The following is a 22,768-nucleotide window of genomic DNA, read 5'->3' as shown; positions in this document are numbered from 1 at the left end:
AGGGAGCTTGGTCTTTCTCCATTTAAGCAACCTTAAATGGTTTAAGCAGGCTGCTATGGTTTGAGGGAAGTGCATTGATGGAGAGAAGGAGAATATTTAGGGAGGAAGCTAGGCAAAAGGAAAGTCCTGGTTTGACTCAGGAGAGAAGGAAGCAGAAGTGGAGAGAAGTGGATGGATCTAAGCAGCATTTTGGCCGTGGAATCACGAAGACTTGATCATGGATTGGAGGTGGAGAGGGCTCCCAGGATTCTGGCTTGCACACTTCTCTCTACTGCATTTACAACAAATTACCTAAACTGTATCCTTATCAAAGTCGGGGACCCTGTCTTATGCCTCCCACATCTGGATGCACAAAAAATACCTAGAGAATGAGTCAGCGTCTCTCTTCCTCGGCCGGCAGTTCTGCAGTTTCTAAGTCTCCCGGAAGGTGGCAGCACACGAAAACTAGCCGGTCACTGTTTCCGTGGCCTGACCGTCGTTTCCTGCAGCCCGCGGATTTTGACTCCTTTTGGGAGTTTCCCACATTCCCAATTCCCAGAAAAGAGAGCTTTCCCCAGCCCTTCTGAGCTGCCTCAGTGGAGGGTGTGACTTAGCCGGGGAGCTTTTCATGTAGACCAAGGCCTGAATTTGCTCAGTGATTCTGTGGCCAGAGCCTCTTTATTTTCAGCTGCGGTGGTTTTGCACAGGCTTCTCTTGTCAGCATCCCCGCCTATCACAGAGCACTCGGGCCAGGCTGATAGGGCCAACGGGACCTTTCTTCTCCTTCCTGTTGCTCCAGGCTGGGCATCAAACCCCTAAGCAAGCCTAGGCAAGCCCTTCTCAGTTATGTCCGGGGGAGGCGGGAAAAGCCCAGGCAGGGACCGTCTCACCCAGAGTCAGGTGGGTTTGATCCAGGAAGGGAGGCTAGAACGCGCGGCCAGAGCGGAAGAGCAGTTCTGAAAGGCCAGTGGGGACAGGTTCAAATTAACCCAATGACGTAAAAGGACTGATTGATCAAGTGAACATAACCCTCTGGGTTAGGAATGAGAAAGACGGGGGTTGAGTGGCAGGGGAGGAAGGGTGTGAAAAGTATAAAGAACAAAGACCCAGTGAGGGACACAGTAAGTTGAAGGTCAGTTTAGGGGGGCACATTGCCAGGAGGAACACAAGTCGGCATCCAAAGCCATCTCGCCGTGGGCCGGGGCAGGTTCCTGTACAGTAAAGGGTAAAGGTCTGCAGCCACATGGGGCAGCACATTCAGGACTTCGTCTCCCACTGCTCAGGTTCTTAGGCATGGACAGAACAATGTGTGAATGAAGGCTTTTACTCTGCAGGTAAGTTGCCGGCATCCCCACCCCATTAGCGCTCCCCTCTGCCGGATGCTCACCAGCTGACCCCTTTCAACCTCTTCTCTTCTGTCCCCACACTTTCTGCTTCTACTCCTTACCCTTCTTTTTTTTTTTTTTTTAAAGACTTGTGAATGTAACTCTACTGCTGATTTAGACTTTCAGTTTATTTATTTATTTTTGACTGCATTGGGTCTTCGTTGCTGCGCGCAGGCTTTCTCTAGTTCCGGCGAGTGGGGGCTGCTCTTCGCTGCGGTGCGTGGGCTTCTCATTGCGGTGGCTTCTCTTGTTGTGGAGCACGGGCTCTAGGTGTGTGGGCTTCAGTAGTTGTGGCCGGCGAGCTCAGTAGTTGTGGCTCATGGGCTCAGTAGTTGTGGCTGGCAGTCTCTAGAGCACAGGCTCAGTAGTTGTGGCGCACAGGCTTAGTTGCTCTGCGGCATGTGGGATCTTCCCGGACCAGGGCTCGAACCTGTGTCCCCTGAATGGGCAGGCGGATTCTTAACCACTGTGCCACCAGGGAAGTCCCACCTTACCCTTCTGACTTCGTGATCTTTAGAGAGTAGAAAGAACTAGTGGTTCCCAATTTCAGGAAGCTTAGTCTCTCCTGACCTCATGCATATCTCCATCCTCTGACTCATTTCCTGAAGTGTCATATTTCCTTTCATAGCTTTATTAATATTATTATAGTTTAGTGTATGTTATATATTTTGTTATTATTATCAGTATTTTTTATCTTAATGCTTTAGTGGTTGAGTTTAACAAATATGGGTGAGGAGCTACTTGGTAAATGGCCCAACCATCACTTAATTCAAACATACATACTCTGGGAGGACAACACATTTCTCTCTCATCTGTCATTTGCCCTTTAATTTTTTTTTTTCTTTTTTTGCGGTACGCGGGCCTCTCACTGTTGTGGTCTCTCCCGTTGCGGAGCACAGGCTCCGGACGCGCAGGCTCAGCGGCCATGGCCCACGGGCCCAGCCGCTCTGCGGCATATGGGATCCTCCCGGACCGGGGCACGAACCCGTGTCCCCTGCATCGGCAGGCGGACTCTCAACCACTGCGCCACCAGGGAAGCCCTGCTCTTTAATTTTGAATATTGGTGCTCATGAGTCGCCCCTAACTCACCTTATATAATAGTTCCATACTTTGGTACCATGCCCAGGATTGCCCGATAGATTCTCCTCTGAGTCTACTGGTAAAAGTGCCCCAGGCTTGTCTCTGGTCATTCATATGTCATGTGCTCCAGCCACCTTGAATAACCTGCTGTTCTCCGGTGCCTCATTCTATACCACATACCTGCATCTTTGCTTGTTGCCTCCACTGCCTGAGATATTCCTTGACCTGTTTTCATCTGGCCAATTCTTAGCCATTAATTAGGACTCGGGTTAGTTGTCCTCTCCTCCAGGAAGCCTCCCTTGACCACTCAGACAGGCACTTAGTATGTCCGAAGCTCTGTGCTAGATCCTGGAGATCCAAAGATAAATAAATCAGAGTCTAGAACCTAAAAGTGCTCACAGTGTAGGAGAGAGGGCAGTGTGGTGAGTGCCATGGGAAACATGGAAAGAGCACCCAGCCCAGGGAGGGTGGGAGGTTCCCAGAGAATGTAACATTTCAACAGAGGCAGGCAAGAGAGGAAGCTGGAGAGGGGAAGGATGTTCCAGAGCAAGAATTCCTGGTGAGAGGCATTGTGACTGTAACACACTGGGCAATGGCTAGTCCTTCAAAATGAGCTCAGAAGACAAAGCCAGGAAGTGACAAGAAATTAGGCTTGAATCAGAACATCATATGACCAGATCATAAAGGGCCACACTACAGAATTTGTCATTCTAAGGACTTTGGGCTTTATCCTGAAGACATGGTGGAGCCCTGGAGGATTTGAAACAGAAGAAGATGGGCTCAGATCTGCACTTTAAAGAGCTAACTGGCTGGAGTGAGAAGAATAAATCAGAGGGAACAGGGACAGGAAGCAGGGACTCTTCCTGGGCATTCAGATGTGAGATGAACTGAGATGGTAGTATTGGGTCCAGGTGGGGAGAAGTGGGAAGATTCAGGAGATACCAGGGAGCTAGAATTGCTGAAACTGACGAGAAAGCCATCCAGGTCTCCAGCTTTGGCACTTGGAGGGATGGTGGTGGGGTTTGCCAAGGTAGGGAGCACCACGGGGCATCAGGTTTGGGGAAAAAGATTTGTTTGGGGGCAAATCGAGTTCAGGGTTCTCTAAGATATTCAGGCTGAGATGTCCAGTAGGCAGCTGGCTGTATAAGTCTAGAGTTGCTAAAAGTCCTTTGAATCTCACACCCGTTAAGATGGCTAATATCAAAACACCAGAAAATAACAAGTGTTGGTGAGGATGTAGAGAAATTGGGACCCTTATGCACTGTTGGTGGAAATGTAAAATGGTGCAGCTACCGTGGAAAACAGTAAAGCAGTCCCTCAAAAAATTAAAGATAGAACTATCATACGATCCAGTGATTCCACTTCTGGATATATATATCCCAAAGAATCGAAAGCAGGGTCTCAAAGAGATTTTTGTGCCCCCATGTTCACAGCAGCATCATTCACAATAGCCAAGAGGTAGAAGCACCTCAGGTGTTCATTGATGGATGAATGGGTGAACACAATGTGGTATATACATACAATGGAATATTCGGCTTTAAAAAGGGAGGAAATTCAGACACATGGTGTATCATGGATAGACCTTGAGCACGTTTTGCAAGGTGAAATAAGGCAGTCACAAAAGGACAGATACTGTATGATTACACTTACTTGGGTACCTAGAGTAGTCAAACTCATAGAGACAGAAAGTAGAATGGTGGCCGTCAGGAGTTGGGGGGAGTGAGGAATGGGAAGTTATTGTTTAATGACTGCCTTGTTTGAGTTTTGCAAGATGACAAAGAGTTCTGGAGATGGGCAATGGTGATGGTTGTATAACAATGTGAAAGTACTTAACACCACTGAATCGTACGCTTAAAAATGGTTATGATAAAAGAGAATCACGGGGCTTCCCTGGTGGCGCAGTGGTTGAGAGTCCGCCTGCCGATGCAGGGGACACGGGTTCGTGCCCCGGTCCGGGAAGATCCCACATGCCGCGGAGCGGCTGGGCCCGTGAGCCGTGGCCGCTGGGCCTGCGCGTCCAGAGCCTGTGCTCCGCGAAGGGAGAGGCCACAGCAGCGAGAGGCCTGCGTACGGCAAAAACAAAAAAAAAAGGTTATGATGGTACATTTATGTTATTTGTATTTTACCACAATTTTTTAAAAAGCCACTTGAGCCACAGACAGCAATTTGGGAATCTTTAGACTGTATAGATGGCAACTGAAGCCATGATCTCACCTAGAGTAGGATAGAGAGGGAAACGATCAGTTGCAGGATTGGCGGAGAAAAAGGAAGACACCAAGGGGCCTGAGAAATAGCAGCCAGTAGCATCGGAGGGAAAATAGGAGGAAACGTGCGGTAGGAAGAGAGCAGGTCTCAGGGGCAGAAGCTGTAGAGACGCCAAGAACGAGAAGGACTAAAAGGAACCCTGTATTTAGCAGCAAAGAGAGCGTTTGTGACCTAGGTGAAGGCAGCTTCAGGGGAGAAGTGGTAGAATCCAGATTATGGTGCGGTGGGGAGTATGTAGGCTGAGGAAGTAGAGAAAAGGGCTGCATCCTGGAAGCTTGGCTGCAAAAGGAGGGGGAGAGGAGCTGGTCGTGGAGACAGATACAGGGCTGTCAGAAGTTGATGACAAGATCATTGGCTTTGCAACTTGCTCCAATTTCATGCTCACTCAGCATCCTCTGCACATATCCGGATTCCAGGGCCCACACGAACATCTGGCCCACTAGGCAGAGTCACTCTGACTTGAGAACACCTTGCTTTGACTTGCTACACCTTCTCAAGGATTTGGTTAGCTGAAGGAAGCTAACTGGACGCCAAGCAACTCTGACAAGATCAAGGTTTCGGAAGTGCCCAGTCCAGGATATTGGACACTTGAAGGCCCCCATGAACCCCTACTGCATGTCCCCTCTCTGTCTTTCTTAAGTTGTCCTCTCTGTCTGAAACGCCGTCCCTCTGACGCACACAACTTGGTTTTACTCCCATGCATCCTCCTTCGAGACTCAGCTTAGGCTTCACTCCAGAAAGCCTTCCCAGACCCCTCCCTCCTGCCCCAGGCTGGGTGAGAGTCCCCTCCTCAGTGCACACTCCACAGGGATCCTGTGCTCAGGAAGGAGTACTTGTCGTGTTGTCTGGTGGTTATTTGCTAGTTTCCTGCACTGAGCTGTGAACAACCAGAGATCTTGTTTTGTAGCCCCTGTTCCCAGCACATTGTAGGTGCTCGATAAATGTTTACTGAATTGATGAATGAATGGCAAAGAAAGATTAGGTTGAAATTGCCTGGTGAATAACAGGACAGGAAATTCATGCGTAGAAGGCATTTTTGTTTGCCACACACCAGGTGTGATGGGTATATGAAAAGATCTGGACTCTATCCTTTAAGAGCATAGGCGTGGGGAGCTCTCGTAGCGCATCTTTCCCGTTTGGAAGAGGAACGGCAGTTATCTTGGGCCTCTGGGCTCTCAAAATTATTTGTTCATACTTGAGGCTGGCACGTCGTGCACAATAAATCTTTGTTGAACAGATCAATGAGCCTTTATTACAGAACTTATAATACGATTTCCTAGTTTTTATTTATGTATGATTTTCTCCTCTAGATTGTGAGCTCCTGGAAGTCAGGGACTGTGTCTCACTCCTGTTAACAGAAGCTAGCACAGAGCTTTGCACATAGTAAGTATCAAAAATGTGTATTGGCTGAAAGAATAAATTTCTGAGATGAGAGTGAGGAGAGCGTGTGCGCGTGCGCGCGCGCGCGCGCGCACACACACACACACACACACACAGAATACACTCTTTTTTTTCTCTCCCGAGTATTATTTTTTCCATAGGAAACCAGGTGAAGAATTCATTTCATGTTATTGGCTTTTAATAAGGCTGAATGCGTCTGCAGGCTTCCTTGGTAGTTTGCTCTGGCAGCCGCCGACACGCTTCCATTGCATTGACAGAGGTTCTGAAGGCTCCGGGAAGAAGCACAGCCGGCGTGTGTGTGGAAGTCGGGAGAGGGCAGCGGGGTGCACCTGGTCCTCACAAAGCCTGTGACTGTGACAGCACCCAGCATTTCTCGGGGGGGGACCCAGTGATAGAGACGGGGACATGTTCTCACCATGCAGCTGTGCACCTGGACAGGGGGTGCAGGAAGGTTAGCTGAGGCTGCCCAGCTGAGCTGCATGCTTAACATTATTAAATTCTCTAATGAGTATATTCGATTTACCAATAGGTACACAAAAAGCGGGTACCCAGTGGGTTTCTAGCCTAAGTTTCCCCTCCTCTGGCCCTCTTGTACAGCCGAAAGAACTCCCCTGCCCCCCTCCATCATCGTCCTGCCTGTAAGAGAAATGGGTTTGTCCAAGCAAGGATGAGATTCACAGGCGGGGTTAAGGGAAGAGGATGAGTATTTTAATATGTCATTTCCCTTTACTGATGGAATGAGGTTATCAAAGAACAAAAGCAGGGATTTCCCTGGTTGGAGCAGTGGTTAAGAATCCGCCTGCCAATGCAGAGGACACGTGTCCAAGCCCTGGTCCGGGAAGATCCCACACGCCGTGGAGCAACTAAGCCCATGTACCACAACTACTGAGATTGTGCTCTAGAGCCCGCGAGCCACAACTACTGAGGCCTCGTGCCTAGAGCCCATGCTCCACAACAAGGGAAGCCACCGCAATGAGAAGCTCGCGCGCAGCAACGAAGACCCAACCAACACAGCCTTAAATAAATAAATGAAAACAAAAGCAGGTCCTCAGTGCCACAGGTGATTTCATTTTGGAGGTTCTCAATGTGCCATGGGGGCTGCTCTGGCGGCTGTGAAACTGGCTGGATCAGAGCAAGGATGACAGGCCCTCCTGCCTGCTCCTGGGCCAGCTCAGCACCACGTGGCTTTGTCCTCTTTGGAGACGAACTCTACAGTCTAGATACATCCATTCCGTCCCCAGCCTGGAACAAGCACTAGAGGCTCATGAACCTTACTTCAGCACTCGTTCTTACTGCCTACTGGCTTTGACAGGTGACACCAAGCGGCAGTCCAAGGTCAGCCCGGGAGGGAAATGCCCTTGGTGATGATTCTCTCTTCTAGGGCTTCCCGGGTTGGCTCCAGCTGTAGAAGCAGAGATGGGAAAGCCTTACGCTTTGATGAGCTATAGCCTGATGTCTCCTGGACCAGCCTGATTTCTTTCCTGCTCTCTTCAGGCGGTGGTTGTCCAAACCATGTTTTGTTTATTCCCAAGGAAAAGAGCTGGCTTCCTCTTCAGCTCTTATTCTGCTCTTCATTATTTGTAAATTCCAGCTCTCCAGCCTCCAGCTAGGCAAATGTACAAGTTATTATTAGTAGCTATGTGGAAACCTCACAGTCGAAATGTTTTCTGATAAAAGAACGGGGATGTTCTTTGTTAAAAAGTATTTCAGAAATACTTCGCCCCTTTCTTCCTGTTCTAACTCTGTCCTCTGTACCCACAACCTCTCCCAGCTCATGGCCACATGCAGTCATTTTACGACTTTAAAACACCGCCTTCTCACGTGACACAAAACAGTATGGGTTTTAGTTAAAGTATTATTTAGACTTTTATGTAACGTTTACATTTATCAGAGAAAAAGAAAACCCCTGAAATCAACTGCTTTGTGCCCTCGCGCCCAAGGTTCTGTCGGTGGCTCGGTTGCTATCTCAGTTCCTGAGCTGCCAGCAAGGCCACACCGTTTCCTTTGAGCACAACGAGATCTCAGTGTTACAGGCCGGTGTTTCTCCCACCTAACAACCGTGGCTTGCCAACCATTCTTGCTGGACCTGGAAGTGAACCACTGATCCCAAAGATTAAAAAACAAAATAAGGAGATGTAGTGTCCCAGGGGACCTCTCTGCTTGACTCTGCCATGGATTACTAACCCCGTCCTGTGCTTTGTTCCGGTTTCCAGGGAGAGGAGGTGGGCAGACGCACTAACGCTGCTGAGGGCAGGGGAGTCTGGACCAAGATGACATGGTGCTTGACACTGGAGGGAGCTGAGGGTGCGGGATGAAACTGCTGATTCCAGAGCTGCAGGTTTTAGCTAACTTGGTCGCACCCTCGTTTGCCGTCAGTTAACCAACAAACTGCATCCCTGTGTGTTCCTGCAGTGTCTTCATTTATAATCGTGGCTCTCCAGCTTATGTGGGCATCAGAATCCACAAGTTCCACAAGAGAACTTGTTAAAACACAGATTTCTGGACCCTATTCCCAGGGTTTCTGATTCAGTAGGATTGGTGTGGAGCCCAAGAATTTGCATTTCTAAGCAGTTCTGGGGCAATGCTGCTTTTTGGGGACAACACTTAGAGAACCATTGATTTAGACGGGTGGTTTTATCTCTGTGATGGGGTGAAATCAAGGTCAGGAGAGGAGGAGATGTGGTGATTTTGCACAGCTCAGTGCTTCTGGGTGTGTTTATAATGGCAGCATACCATTTCTACTGTTCTGTAGAACGTTGGGGAGGGATGCTGTTTGGGAAGGCGCACATCAATGTGGATCTCAACCAGGAAGGATTTTCTCTGGTCTTATGCTGACCCCTGCCCACTTCCCGGAATGGAAGTCAGCTTGCAGTTTGCGTTTTTAGGTTGCTGTAAATTTATTAATGATGTTTCTCAAAATTCCACGGTATAACGGGTGTTGGAAGCCGTGTTCCAGGGTATCCTAATTCTACCTCCCCCTCCTGCTTGCTGTTCCCATGGCATTTCAACCCTCACAAGCTGGCCGGGTATCTGGTTGTCATCTGTCTAGGCCACCCACAGAGGATGCTGCTCTGGGGTTTCTGCACCCAGCCTTGATGCACTGTGGACCAGCTAGCTGCATCCCAGGAGTTCTTGAGGTTCTGTCTGTCTTCTGATGGGATTTCGAGTTGTTATTGGTGGTACTAATGGAACTGCTCAGGAAGTGGAAAAATCCCTGATATGTGTGTCCTGTGTGTTTGGAGAAAGGGCGGGGGAGAGGGGGGAGGGGGAGGGGGGCAGTCTTTGTTTTCATGGTTCAGTAACTTTCCCCAAATAATCTCCACTTTCAACATTTAGCACTGAAGGAAAATCCCCAAATAGATTTAAAAAATCTAAAATCTTGACCAGCGAGAGCAGAGGGCAAAGGGTTGATAATATATTACTGTTTTCTTTATAACAATTAAAACTTGTCTTTTGCCGTGGGGCTTTATTTTTAGAGCAGTGGATAGTCTCTGCATACGACTGTGGTTTAATTTTTTATCCTCCTCTGTGTAAGACAGTAATTCATTATGCATGTACTGTATTGTACAAATCCTTCTGTTATTACTCAATTTTCATATATAGGAAAGTCTAACCAACATCTATCCTAAAATTATAGTTCTCTCTTAGCTTGCACACTTTGGGAGTGTTTTAGAAATCTTGCTGTTCTCCCTGATGTTGACACAATCTCTTCTCAGGTAGGCAAATTAGAGATTTCATTACCTTCTCCTTAGCAGGAATCTTAGGTCTGGAGCCATGTTTTATGAACTATGTCATTTGGCGACTTATCTGGAGAGACAGAGAGATACATGATAACTATTTGCCAGTGGTCCTTGGACTAGGTTACGTTTATGTTTTAATGCACCTCACCATTAGATGGTAGTATAGTAATAGGCATAATAATTTGGGGGCAGAGGGACAGTCTCTTCACCTGTTTAAACACGCTCGGTCTGGCTTGGTGTAGTAGAGCTATCAGGTCCTTGTCAGCGCAACAGGGTAGATTTGGGCCTGGGACCTCTGTCCTAAGTAAGAATCCATGGAAAGTCAGACCGGTAACAGAACTTACTTTTGGTTGCAGGAAGCCCTGTTACCTTCAGATCAGGGATAATTATCACTGAAGCCTAAGAATGCTCTGACAGGGTTGGAGGTGTTGTTCTGAGACCCCTTAGCACAGCTTTTGGCTTCACTGCTTTTCTAAATGTGGATATTAAAGTATATAACTTGTCATTACTCTCTGATAGAGCTGTCATTTATCCACCATCGAATCAAATGCATTTCTTTATATTAGAATGTAATTTCCACTTCCTCACGTCTATATGCTCCTAAGTTGATATTTTCAAAAGGAGCAAGGCTAGTGTTTGGCAACTTTTCTCCCCCGTAACTTGTGACCCGTGGCAGAAAGAAACGGCTCTTCTCACGTTCTGTCCCTCCTCGGTTTCCAGAGTCCACTGCCCTCTGACACTGGTGTCTTCCGATCTTCCGCAGTGAGTCATAAGGTGTCAGTAGCAGGGATTCTGTGCCCAAGAAGACAAAAGAAAACCAGGTCAAGGGGACTTGCGTGGAAATTTAAACATTTTTAAGAATGGCGAGTTAGGCTTAATTTCTAACATAATTGAAAGACTCTCTAATGGTATTAGAATGTTAATGGGGCTATCCATGGCCGGTAGAGAAAGAAAAAAATCCAATTAGACCTAGTTTCAGTGAAGGTAATGAGTCCAAGAAGAAAACAAACCCGGAGAAATAGAGAAAACAGAGTGGATTTGACTTGTAAAGGTTTTCTTAGCTTCAGAATCAAGGTGGTAGAGAGATTTTCAAATGGGCTTCAGGGGTCGTAGATTCTCAGAGGCAGTTCACCTGTGTAGGGTTCTGTTTCCTCACCCCCCGCACCTTAATGCTCCTTTAGGAACCTGGCACTGACAGTCCCTCATTCACTGGGTCGTTACCACAGGCTGTTTCTCTGTTGAGTTTCAGGCTTTCCTCTGATCGCTTACCCTCTCCAGGGGTCATCGTAATTGTCACAGGATGTAACCTGTCACAGGCCAGGAGCTGGCCCTCCACACCCTGAGCTTGGATGATCACCAACCCTGGCCCCCTCCTCCAAGTCTGGCTCATCCTCACACCATAGGGAAAGATGTCAAGCCACATGACTGCATCCCTGCTGAGGGCAGACAGCCAAGGTCCTCCTGGCCTTGCCAGCTCCCCGATAGGCTTCCACCATCCCCAACGGCTGCTGAAGCCCCTATGTTTCCTCCTCGTGTGAGTGGCCTCCGCTGTCCTCAATTCTGCTGCCTTCAAAGACCAGAAGGTTAAGCACAGCTCGGGGGCCATGGCGGCCACACTGTTTGTGGGGCTGGAGTGCACCTTCCCTGCTCCTGGGCCCTGGGAAAGGCCTGGAAGAGCTGAGACTCCTCCAGGCCTGAAAATGGGGCAGCCCTGCCCGGTGGGCCACTCTCCAGCTGCCCCAGACTGCCTGTCCACTCTGAGGAACACAGACCCGCCTCTCTCTCCCATCTGTTAGTAAATTACTTTTCCTAGAAAACAGGTGCTTCCTCAGGCCCTGAGAACGCTATTGTCCTTCCCTTCGGCACATCCTTGCTGGCCACTCCCAGGGATATTCCTACATGAAGTGAAGGCTTCACTCTCTTGCCCTCTTCTTATGGCTCCAACTGGGAGCCATATCTTCCAGCCATGTCATGTGAGGGCTTCAGATATAAAAAATATATAACGATAAGATTTATTGCATTTATAATTGCATGCAGTGGTGTGCTGGTAAATGTTTAAAAGCTGCCTTAAGATGGGGAGAGGGGAGAAAGCTCTAACGTGTAGCATCCGCTCATTTCCATGGTGTAAATACTCTCACCATGGCCGATTTCGAGCTACTCTTATGATATCACAGAACATGATGGTTGGGTTTCCAAAGGTGCTTTCAGAGCGGATATGAGCAGACTCTTGCACGCCACTGACGGCATGCATTACCAGAACTTCCTGTCTGATCCTGTCCAAATCCTGACACTGCTTCTGTGAGGTAAGGAGGGCAGCTATTATTATCCCCAGTTTATAGATGAAAACTCGTCTGTGCCCCACACAGGTGGTTGGTTGAACAGTATATTCATTTGAGGCATGTGTGTTGTGACAGACCATATGCAGATTTTCAAAAGAAATATCTCAACACAGCTTTTTACAACCCTTAAAGAACCCCATCCGTGAAGGAATATAGAAGGATCGAGAAAATGGAGAGAGGGGAATTGGTGAGGAAAGTTATGATTGGCCTGCCCTCTGTAAGAGGGGTGGAGCTGGGGCGCGTTGCCTCCTTCGTATCAAATTACAAGAGGAAAACCAGTCTGAGACCTACTTTGGGGAACTCCTGGGGAGGCTACAGCAGCCGTGGTTGTGGGAATAAATAGAGAGAGAGAAAACAGGGCTTCGTTTAAGAAAGAACAGCCCAAGAAACACACACAAATAAAGAGATTAAAAAAATAAAAGATTTTTTTTAAAGAAAGAACTGCCCTACCGCAGACAGTAGGAACCAACCAACATGGGCCTCACGATGGAGAGAGCAGGCCAGGAGACATTCTAAATTTGATCCACGAGTTGCCCTGAGAAGGTGAGGGGGTGAGAGGATTGTCAGATGGAAAGAGAATCTGTGTGTGAGGAGCAGCTGGAAGAAGGAGGCGGGCATCACGGTGCCTACATGAGACTGAAACAAAAATCAGGCCCAGGGGCTTCCCTGGGCTTCCCTGGTGGCGCAGTGGTTGAGAGTCCGCCTGCCGATGCAGGGGACACGGGTTCGTGCCCCGGTCAGGGAAGATTCCACGTGCCACGGAGCGGCTGGACCCGTGAGCCATGGCCGCTGAGCCTGCGTGTCCGGAGCCTGTGCTCCTCAGCGGGAGGGGCCACAACAGTGAGAGGCCCGCGTACCGCAAAAAAAAAAAAAAAAAAAAATTCCATGGGGCAGACTCCTACTCCCATTTGTGGTCTCCCAGCCCCTTCCATGACTCACAAAGGTTGGGAATTTCATCCCCCACCCCTGCACCTCTCCCCCTGGGTCTTCTTGAGAAGCCAGTACTAAAATCTACCACGTTAACCAAACTTCATCCTGTGGTGTTTCAGGGACTCAATAGCTGTGAGATATAGCTGTGCTTACAGGTGGATACTAGCTCGGGTTTGGAGAATCTCACCCCAGGGATACATGTCCAGGTCCTTAGGAGAAGATGTTAGTGGAAAGCTGAATTAACATGCAACATCCTTATACATTCTGCCAAGTATGCAGCTCCAGAAATCGTTGATTCTGTGTCTTGTCAGCAGCACAGTCTAGGAGCCAGAATTTTTGCTCTCCAGGCTGTGAGATGTTTACACTGCGTGTGTGTGTGTGTGTGTGTGTGTGTGTGTGTGTGTCTGTTCTGTGAGCCGCCGCTGCGGCTGCCACCGCGGACTGCAGCTGGTGTTGATGGCGCAGAAGCGCTGAGTCACTGGCTGTTTAGTTGCTCTTACATCACGTTCCATTGTCCTTTCTTCCTTTCTAGGCTTTTAAGGGCCTTTCAGTGGTTTTGTTTTGTTTTGTTTTTGCCACCGGCCTATCCCTGTTAGGAAAAAGGGGTGTAAAAACCGAGAGGCGGCTGGGGCTTCCGAACAAAGCCATCCAGGAGGACAGCCAGTCCCTGCAGGCTGCAGAGAACACCCAGCACCCAGATCTCCCTCAGAGGCACCCGGCAGGCAGGGGAGGCAGCCAGGGCGCTGGGCTGGGCCCCAGTGAGGCCAGGGTGCTGCTGTGCTGGTTTGTTTTGGAGCTGATGAGTTTAATAATCTCTTTATACATTCTGAATCCAACGTTCTTCATGCCCTGTTTTAGCGCAAGTGTAACAGGTGGTGCTAATTATCTATGTGACATAAATTCTTGAAGAGCTGGCCTCTGGAGAGAGCTACAGAAATTTGTTTAAATGACCATTTTGACCCAACGAGCTTGTCACTTTATTAAAATTTTTTTGGTTATAAAACTACCTATTTATCCTGGAAAAAATTGGGAGGAAACCCAGAAAAGTGTAACGAATGAAATAAAAATGCTCCATAATCCATCAGCCAGGAATGATCACATTTTGATGCACAATTTTCCAATATTTTTTCCATATATCAGTTGATATGCACATACGTTTTACATAATTGGGCCCACACTGCACATTTTATTTGAACTGAAAACTATTCTGTGAATATACTCTTATGTTCTTTAAACCATACTCTGGAAGAAGTACAAACTAGTGCAGTCTGAAAAAAGAGATATGGCTGTATCTTTATTTTGTTTACCGTCTTTCATTTTTATTTCTAGAATTTTTCTCTTTCCAAGATAGCCTCATCCAGAGGCCCCATCCTCTTCTCCCACTGCTGCAAGGTCTTTAAAGCATTTTCTCAGATAACCATCTCATACCATCTCTTCTTCTTTTGCCTTCTGAGAACCCTTGACATGCATCTATCTGGGTCAGAGGTTCTCAAGCTTGAGGGCACATCAAAATCACCTGGAAGGCTCAAAAGAGAGCACTGGGCTTTGTCCCCAGAGTTTCAGATTAGTAGCGATGGCTGAGGGGGGGCAAATTCGCAAAGACTGTGGCCTGTGTTGGTTCACTACTGAGCCGGATGATATGGGGGAAAGGGTAGACAATTTGATTACTCCAAGCCTTCTCCCACCATTCCCTGGCTCCTTGTCGTTTTCCCTTAGAGCACTCCTCCTCTTTCCAAAGCCTTACTTTGAACCTGTGCTGTCTCCTCGTGGTGTCACCCACGCCTACAGAGGACAGAACTATTTTCTTAATGGAGGATTGGAACCAAAGGCTTTGGAGAGGCCCCTCAGTACCTGAGAGTGAAAGACAGTGTGGTTAGTCCTTCACTCTCACCACATCACATTCTCCTCAACAGCTGGCTCGACAGGAAATGCACAGATGCCCAGGCTATTTGTTAAAGGAAATGACACATTATCCTCTTCCCAGCATCTGGTAATTCCTGAAAGACAGGCCCTGATAATACTGTTGGCTCACTAGATGCCTAAGTCTTCTTCCCCGAGGGAAGGCAGGGCTGGGGGCAACCAAGGAGGACAGAGTCTATTTGCAGTGTCAACCCAAGGGGACACCTTGAGGAGGGGGAGAAGGGTCAGCAGCACGCCATTCTGTTCCCTGAGCTGGGAATGCAGGCTTCCCTCCTGTCCAGCCCTGAGCAACCGTCTCTTTCTGAAGTTTTAAATCTTGCATGGAGATCTGAAAAGGTTTAAACATGCCGGGCCGGGGCGGCATGGCTGGACACAGGGCAGATGGACTGATTACACGGGCAGAGGAGATTGGCAGGACACTGGTTATTGAGGCTGCAGCAAAGGGTAGCAGAGCCGTGTCCAGTTGAGAGGCTGTCGCGGTGCACAATGGTGGCTCCCAAGGACTCAGAAGCCTCGGCTAGGAAATGCACAAATGTTTTCAGCCCTAAGGCACCCTCTGGAAGCAAAATGCAACATGCAGAAGGAATAGGAGAGGTGTGAGTGGGCTGCCTAGTTTCCCCAGGTAATTGAAAAAGAGGCACAAAGCTTTGAACTCGGTCTGAGAGACGAGGGGTGGCAGTCTCCAGCCTGACCCCTATTCAGCATCTAGACCAACGGAGCAACCTCAAGTCGAGGTCTGAGAGAAGCAAGACTTGTTCTCATTAAAGTAGCACAAGACTGGGGAGGGGGTGGAGAGAGGTGGGGAGGGGGTGGAGAGAGGTGGGGAGGGGGTGGAGAGAGGTGGGGAGGGGGTGGAGAGAGGTGGGGAGGGCACTTCCACCTCCGGATCTCAGGGCATTTGTTCTGCCAGGCCTTTGTTTTGTTCCAGCCGGGGCACTCTGGTGAAAGCATCCTGGGAATTCGGCCTGCAAACAGAAAGGGCATTTCCTTGTGTGGGTTTCCTGTTTAGGTCTGCGTAGAAACCCAAAGGATCGCTTGGCCTCATAAATCCTCTAGACATTACTGATGTAGATGCTCTGGCCAGCTGCCATGGGAAAATTGCACAAAAATAGACGAAAGGAGGAAAGCGCATTCACTCTCAGGATTCTGGGTGGGTTTCAGACTTCATGTTTTTGGATCTGTAAATAGAGGGGGTTGGGTTAGAGGAGAGGATCATTAAGGTCCCTTCCAGCTTTGACGTTCTCAGATTCCGTTTCCCTCTCAAGGGTCACCTGGAGCTCGCGCTGTCCAGCTCGGTGACGGGGATCTGACGAGCAGCTCACCAAACAGAAGCAGGATGAAAGTCTCAGGCCCAAATCAGGAAGTTGTCCTAGAATATCTTTAGGCTCCTTCACAGAAGAAAGGTACTTTTGAACTCTGGTAATTCCCAGACTTTCCTAAACATTTAGTTTATTCCAAAAACGATAGACACCAGGCTCAGGAATATTGAGGGAGTCTTGGGGCTGGGTTTTGGCACAAAGCAAGTACACAGAGCCGACCCCAAGGTGGTAAATAAGGTGTATATTACGAGACAACACCCATTTCAGGATTCTTTTTTACTTCCTGTTCGCCTCAACTCCCGCAAATGTCAAATGGACATGCACACTTGTTGTTTTAAGGGAAGAAGCCATGTTTTCATACTTAACCTGTGGCTGAATCCACAGACTCCAAGTGGCAGATTCTCCACTTGGAGTCTGTCCAGACATTAGGTTAGTTGGGGGAAGTGATGGGATAAGAACAGGATTTCTCACCGAAGTTTCTTTTGTCAACCGTGCTTTGTTCTGGTGAGGACATTGTCCTTGTCTTAAATATATTCTTGTGTTCTTCTGTTTTCTCATTTGTCCTTGTTTGCATCATTGAAAAAAAAAATTTGTGATATGGAACTGTCCTTTCTAGGGGGGAGGTACTAAAATGATATTGAGCAACATGAAGTTAATCTCCTTAGCCTGGCAATGCAGCGTTCTAGTACATTAATTGGATTTTCTACTTACATGTGGATAAACTCATTTATGCAGCAACAATTTCCCATGATAAAATTGCTCCTTTAGAATTCAGTGTTGCTCTGTTCTCAGTTCTCTCAGGTATGAATTTGATGTTTGTCTATAAACCTCATTCCCTAGAACAAGTTCTTACAGGTAAATAAATAGGCAAAGAAATTTTACTTCCAAGGTCCTATTCTGTTACTTCCTTTCCAAAGTTTGCTCTTATATATCTGAAATACATTCTCCATTTCCCTGACTGAACTGATTCTTCAATAATGAAGTGGGAGGAAGGTAAAACGACATGAAGATCTAAGTTTTCTGGGTCAGTAATCCTTAGAACCCTGGTCCTGAGAAATGTGTTTTCAGAGGGTAGTTTTATGGTCAAATATGTTTGGGAAATGCTGCTCTCTTTAAGAATCACACTGCACCCTAATGTGTTACAAGCTCTGAAAATTCATGCAATAAAGAAACCTGTTCAACTTTAACTCAGCGTTTCCCAAACTTATCTGATTGAGAACATTTCTTTTTATATTATTTCTACAGCTGTTAACAAATGCAGGCCTAAGTGTTCTATGGAACACATGTTGAGAAATGCTTCTTTCAGCCAAAAGACAGAGTTCACTATCCTGCCTTTAGCAGCTGGAGATATGTGTTTCTATCTATCTATCTATCAGTGTGTAATGGAAATGTTTCTGCTCTTTTCTGAATTTTAGTAAGCGATAGACTAGGATGATCATAACTATGAAAACATTTTCATAGAAAAAATATTAGAAAGACACACCAAAACTTCAAGTGTGGCTTCAATTGTGGCTATTGGTGGCTGGTAGAATGACAGGTAATTTTTTTCCTTCTTTCACATTCTCCCACAATGAACACGAATTATTTCTATATTTGGGGTGAAAAAACAAAATAAACTTCATTTCTTAAAAAGAATCAATATACGAAGTTCTTTTTTGTCATTTTTTAAAAATGCATCTTTATTGGAGTATAGTTGCTTCACAACGCTGTGTTAGTTTCTGTCGTACAACAAAGTGAATCAGCCATATGCATACATATATCCCCATATCCCCTCCCTCTTGAGCCTCCTTCCCACCCTCCCTATCCCACCCCTCTAGGTCATCATAAAGCACTGAGCTGATCTCCCTGTGCTATGCAGCTGCTTCCCACTAGCTATCTATTTTACATTTGGTAGTGTATGTATGTCGATTCTTCTCTCACTTCGCCCCACCTTCCCCCTCCCCTTCCCATGTCCTCAAGTCCATTCTCTATGTCTGCGTCTTTATTTCTGCCCTGCCACTAGGTCCATCAGTACCATTTTTTTTTAGATTCCATATATATGTGTTAGCATATGGTATTTGTTTTTCTCTTTCTGACTTACTACACTCTGTATGACAGACTCTAGGTCCATCCACCTTACAACAAATAACTCAATTTCATTTCTTTTTATGGCTGAGTAATATTCCATTGTACATATGTGCCACATTTTCTTTATCCATTCATCTGTCAATGGGCACTTAGGTTGCTTCCATGTCCTGGCTATTGTAAATAGTGCTGCAATGAACATTAGGGTACGTGTATCTCTTTATTTATTTATTTTTCTATCTATTTTTGGCTGCATTGGGTCTTCTGTGCTGCGCGTGGGCTTCCTCTAGTTGCAGCAAGCAGGGGCTACTCTTTGTTGTGGTGCGTGGGCTTCTCATTGCGGTGGCTTCTCTTGTTGTGGAGCATGGGCTCTAGGTGTGCGGGCTTCAGTAGTTGTGGCACACGGGCTTAGTTGCTCCATGGCATGTGGGATCTTCCCTGACCAGGGCTCGAACCTGTATCCCCTGCATTGGCAGGTGGATTCTTAACCACTGCGCCACCAGGGAAGCCCAATGTCTCTTTTTGAATTATGGTTTTCTCAGGGTATATGCCCAGTAGTGGGATTGCTGGGTCATATGGTAGTTCTATTTTTAGTTTTTTAAGGAACTTCCATACTATTCTCCATAGTGGCTGTATCAATTTACATTCCAACCAATAGTGCAGGAGGGTTCCCTTTTCTCCACACCTTCACCAGCATTTGTTATTTGTAGATTTTTTGTTGACGGCCATTCTCACTGGTGTGTGGTGATACCTCATTGTGGGTTTTTTTTTTTTTTTTTTAAATTTTTATTTATTTATTTATTTATTTTTGGCTGTGCTGGGTCCTCGTTTCTGTGCAAGGGCTTTCTCCAGTTGCGGTGAGCGAGGGCCACTCTTCATCGCGGTGCACGGGCCTCTCGCTGTCGCGGCCTCTCTTGTTGTGGAGCACAGGCTCCAGACGCGCAGGCTCAGTAGTTGTGGCTCACGGGCCCAGTTGCTCCGCGGCATGTGGGATCTTCCCAGACCAGGGCTCGAACCGGTGTCCCCTGCATTGGCAGGCAGATTCTCAACCACTGCGCCACGAGGGAAGCCCCTCATTGTGGTTTTGATTTGCATTTCTCTAATGATTAGTGATGTTGAGCATCCTTTCGTGTGTTTGTTGGCAATCTGTATAATCATCTTTGGAGAAATGTCTATTTAGGTCTTCTGCCCATTTTTGGATTGGGTAGTTTGTTTTTTTGATATTGAGCTGCTTGTATATTTTGGAGATTAATCCTTTGTCCGTTGTTTCATTTGCAAATATTTTCTCCCATTCTGAGGGTTGTCTTTTTGTCTTGTTTATGGTTTTCTTTGCTGTACAAAAGCTTTTAAGTTTCATTAGGTCCCATTTTTTAAATTTTTGTTTTTATTTCCATTATTCTAGGAGGTGGGTCAAAAAAGATCTTGGTGTGATTTATGTCAAAGATTGTTCTTCCTATGTTTTCCTCTAAGAGTTTCATAGTGTGTGGTCTTACATTTAGGTTTTTAACCCATTTTGAGTTTATTTTTGTGTATGGTGTTAAGGTGTGTTCTAATTTCATTCTTTTACATGTAGCTGTCCATTTTCCCCAGCACCACTTACTGAAGAGGCTGTCTTTTCTCCATTGTACGTTCTTGCCTCCTTTGTCGTAAATTAGGTGACCATATGTGCATGGGTTTATCTCTGGGCTTTCTATCCTGTTCCATTGATCTATATTTTTGTTTTTGTGCAAGTACCATATTGTCTTGATTACTGTGGCTTTGTAGTATAGTGTGAAGTTGGGGAGCCTGATTCCTCTGGCTCCGTTTTTCTTTCTCAATATTGCTCTGACTATTTGGGGCATTTGTGTTTCCATAGGAATTGTAAAATTTTTTGTTCTAATTCTGTGAAGAATGCCATTGGTAGTTTGATAGGGATTGCACTGAATCTGTAGATTGCTTTGGGTAGTATAGTCATTTTCACAATATTGATTCTTCCAATCCAAGAACATGGTATAGTTGTCCATCTGTTTATGTCATCTTTGATTTCTTTCATCAGCGTTTTATAGTTTTCTGAGTACAATTCTTTTGCCTCCTTAGGTAGGTTTATTCCTAGGTATTTTATTCTTTTTGTTACGATGGTAAATGGGATTGTTTCCTTAATTTCTCTTTCTGATTTTTCATTGTTAGTGTATAGGAATGCAAGAGGTTTCCGTGCATTAATTATGTATCCTGCAACCTTACCAAATTCATTGATTAGCTCTAGTAGTTTTCTGGTGGCATCTTTAGGGTTTTCTATGTAGAGTATCATGTCATCTGCAAACAGTGACAGTTTTACTTCTTCTTTTCCAATTTGTATTCCTTTTATTTCTTTTTCTTCTCTGATTGCTGTGGCTAGGACTTCCAAAACTATGTTGAATAAGAGTGGTGACAGTGGACATCCTTGTCTTATTCCTGATCTTAGTGGAAATGCTTTTAATTTTTCACCATTGAGTAGGATGTTTGCTATGGGTTTGTCATACGTGACCCTTATTATGTTGAGGTAGGTTCCCTCTATGCCCATTTTCTGGAGAGTTTTTATCATAAATTGGTGTTGAATTTTGTCAAAAGCTTTTCTGCACCTATTGAGATGATCATATGGTTTTTATTCCTTAATTTGTTAATATGGTGTATCACATTGATTTGCATATATTGAAGAATCCTTGCATTCCTGGGATAAATCCCACTTGATCATGGTGTATGATCCTTTTCATGTGTTGCTGGATTCTGTTTGCTAGTTTTTTGCTCAGGATTTTTGTATCTGTGTTCATCAGTGATATTGGTCTATAATTTTCTTTTTTTGTGCTATCTTTTTCTGATTTTGGTATCAGTGTGATGGTGGCTTCATAGAACTAATTTGGGAGTGTCCCTCCCTCTGCAATCTTTTGGAAGAGTTTGAGAAGGATCAGTGTTAGCTCTTCTCTAAATGTTTGATAGAATTTACCTATGAAGCCATCTGCTCCTGTGCTTTTGTTTGTTGGAAGATTTTTAATTAGTTTCAATTTCATTACTTGTGATAGGTCTGTTTATATTTTCTAATTCTTCCTGTTTCAGTCTTGGAAAATTGTACCCTTCTAAGAATTTGTCCATTTCTTCATGGTTGTCCATTTTATTGGCATAGAGTTGTTTGTAGTAGTCTCTTATAATCCTTTGTATTTCTGTGGCGTCAGTTGTGATTTCTCCTTTTTCATTTCTAATTTTATTGATTTGCATCCTCCCTTTTTTTCTTGATGAGTCTGGCTAAGGGTTTATCAATTTTGTTTATCTTCTCAAAGAACCAGCTTTTAGTTTTATTGATCTTTGCTACTGTTTTCTTCATTTCTATTTCATTTATTTCTGCTCTGATCTTTATGATTTTTTTCCTTCTACTAACTTTGGGTTTTGTTTGTTCTTCTTTCTCTAGTTGCTTTAGATGTAGGGTTAGATTGTTTATTTGAGACTTTTCTTGTTTCTTGAGGTGAGATTGAATTGCTATAAACTTCCCTCTTAGAGCTGCTTTTGCTGTGTCCCATAGGTTTTGAGTTGTGTTTTCATTGTCATTTGTCTCTAGTTATTTTTTTATTTCTTCTTTGATTTCTTCAGTGATCTCTTGGTTATTTAGTAGTGCACTGTTTAGCCTCCATGTATTTGTGGGTTTTACAGTTTTTTTCCTGTAATTGATTTCCAATCTTATAGCACTGTGGTCAGAAAAGATGCTTGATACGATTTCAATTTTCTTAAATTTTCCGAGGCTTGATTTGTGACCCAAGATGTGATCTGTCCTGGAGAATGTTCCGTGTGCACTCGAGAAGAAAGTGTCTTCTGTCACTTTCGGGTGGAATGTTGTATAAATATCAATAAAATCTATCTGGTCTATTGTGTCATTAAAGCTTGTGTTTCCTTATTTATTTTCTGTTTGGATGATCTGTCCATTGCTGTAAGTGAGGTGTTAAAGTCCCCTACTATTATTGTGTTACTGTCGATTTCTCCTTTCATGGTTGTTAGTATTTGCCTTTTGTATTGAGGTGCTCCTATGTTGGGTGCATAAACATTTATAATTGTTATATCTTCTTCTCAGATTGATCCCTTGATCATTACGTAGTGTCCTTCCTTATCTCTTGTAACAGTCTTTATTTTAAAGTCTATTTTACCTGATACAAGTATTGCTACTCCAGCTTTTTTCTGATTTCCATTTGCATGGAATATCTTTTTCCATCCCTTCACTTTCAGTCTGTAAGTGTCCCTAGGTCTGAAGTGGTCTCTTGTAGACAACATATATATGGAATCTCCATAACGTCTTGTTTTTTTATCCATTCAGCCGATCTGCGTCTTCTGGTTGGGGCATTTAATCC

General features: G+C 45.6%; 1 long non-coding RNA gene across 3 annotated transcripts in view; it reads left to right on the top strand.

Moving 5' to 3' along the window:
• The first annotated feature begins 456 nt into the window (after nucleotides 1-456).
• LOC141278040 (uncharacterized) overlaps nucleotides 457-22,768 on the top strand; it is a 99,292-nt gene continuing 76,980 nt past the window's right edge. For 2 of the 3 annotated variants that reach the window (XR_012330211.1, XR_012330212.1), the window contains exons 1-2: nucleotides 458-1,313; nucleotides 6,020-6,092. This is a non-coding gene — a long non-coding RNA (uncharacterized lncRNA). Of the gene's footprint in view, nucleotides 1,314-6,019; nucleotides 6,093-22,768 lie in introns of all 3 variants that reach the window. The other variant, XR_012330213.1, reaches the window with a different exon arrangement.

Source organism: Tursiops truncatus, chromosome 1 (assembly GCF_011762595.2).
Source record: "Tursiops truncatus isolate mTurTru1 chromosome 1, mTurTru1.mat.Y, whole genome shotgun sequence".
Classification (NCBI taxonomy): Eukaryota; Metazoa; Chordata; class Mammalia; order Artiodactyla; family Delphinidae; genus Tursiops; species Tursiops truncatus.
The sequence above is the reverse complement of the archived record's forward strand: the minus strand, read 5'-3'. Positions and strand labels throughout refer to the sequence as shown.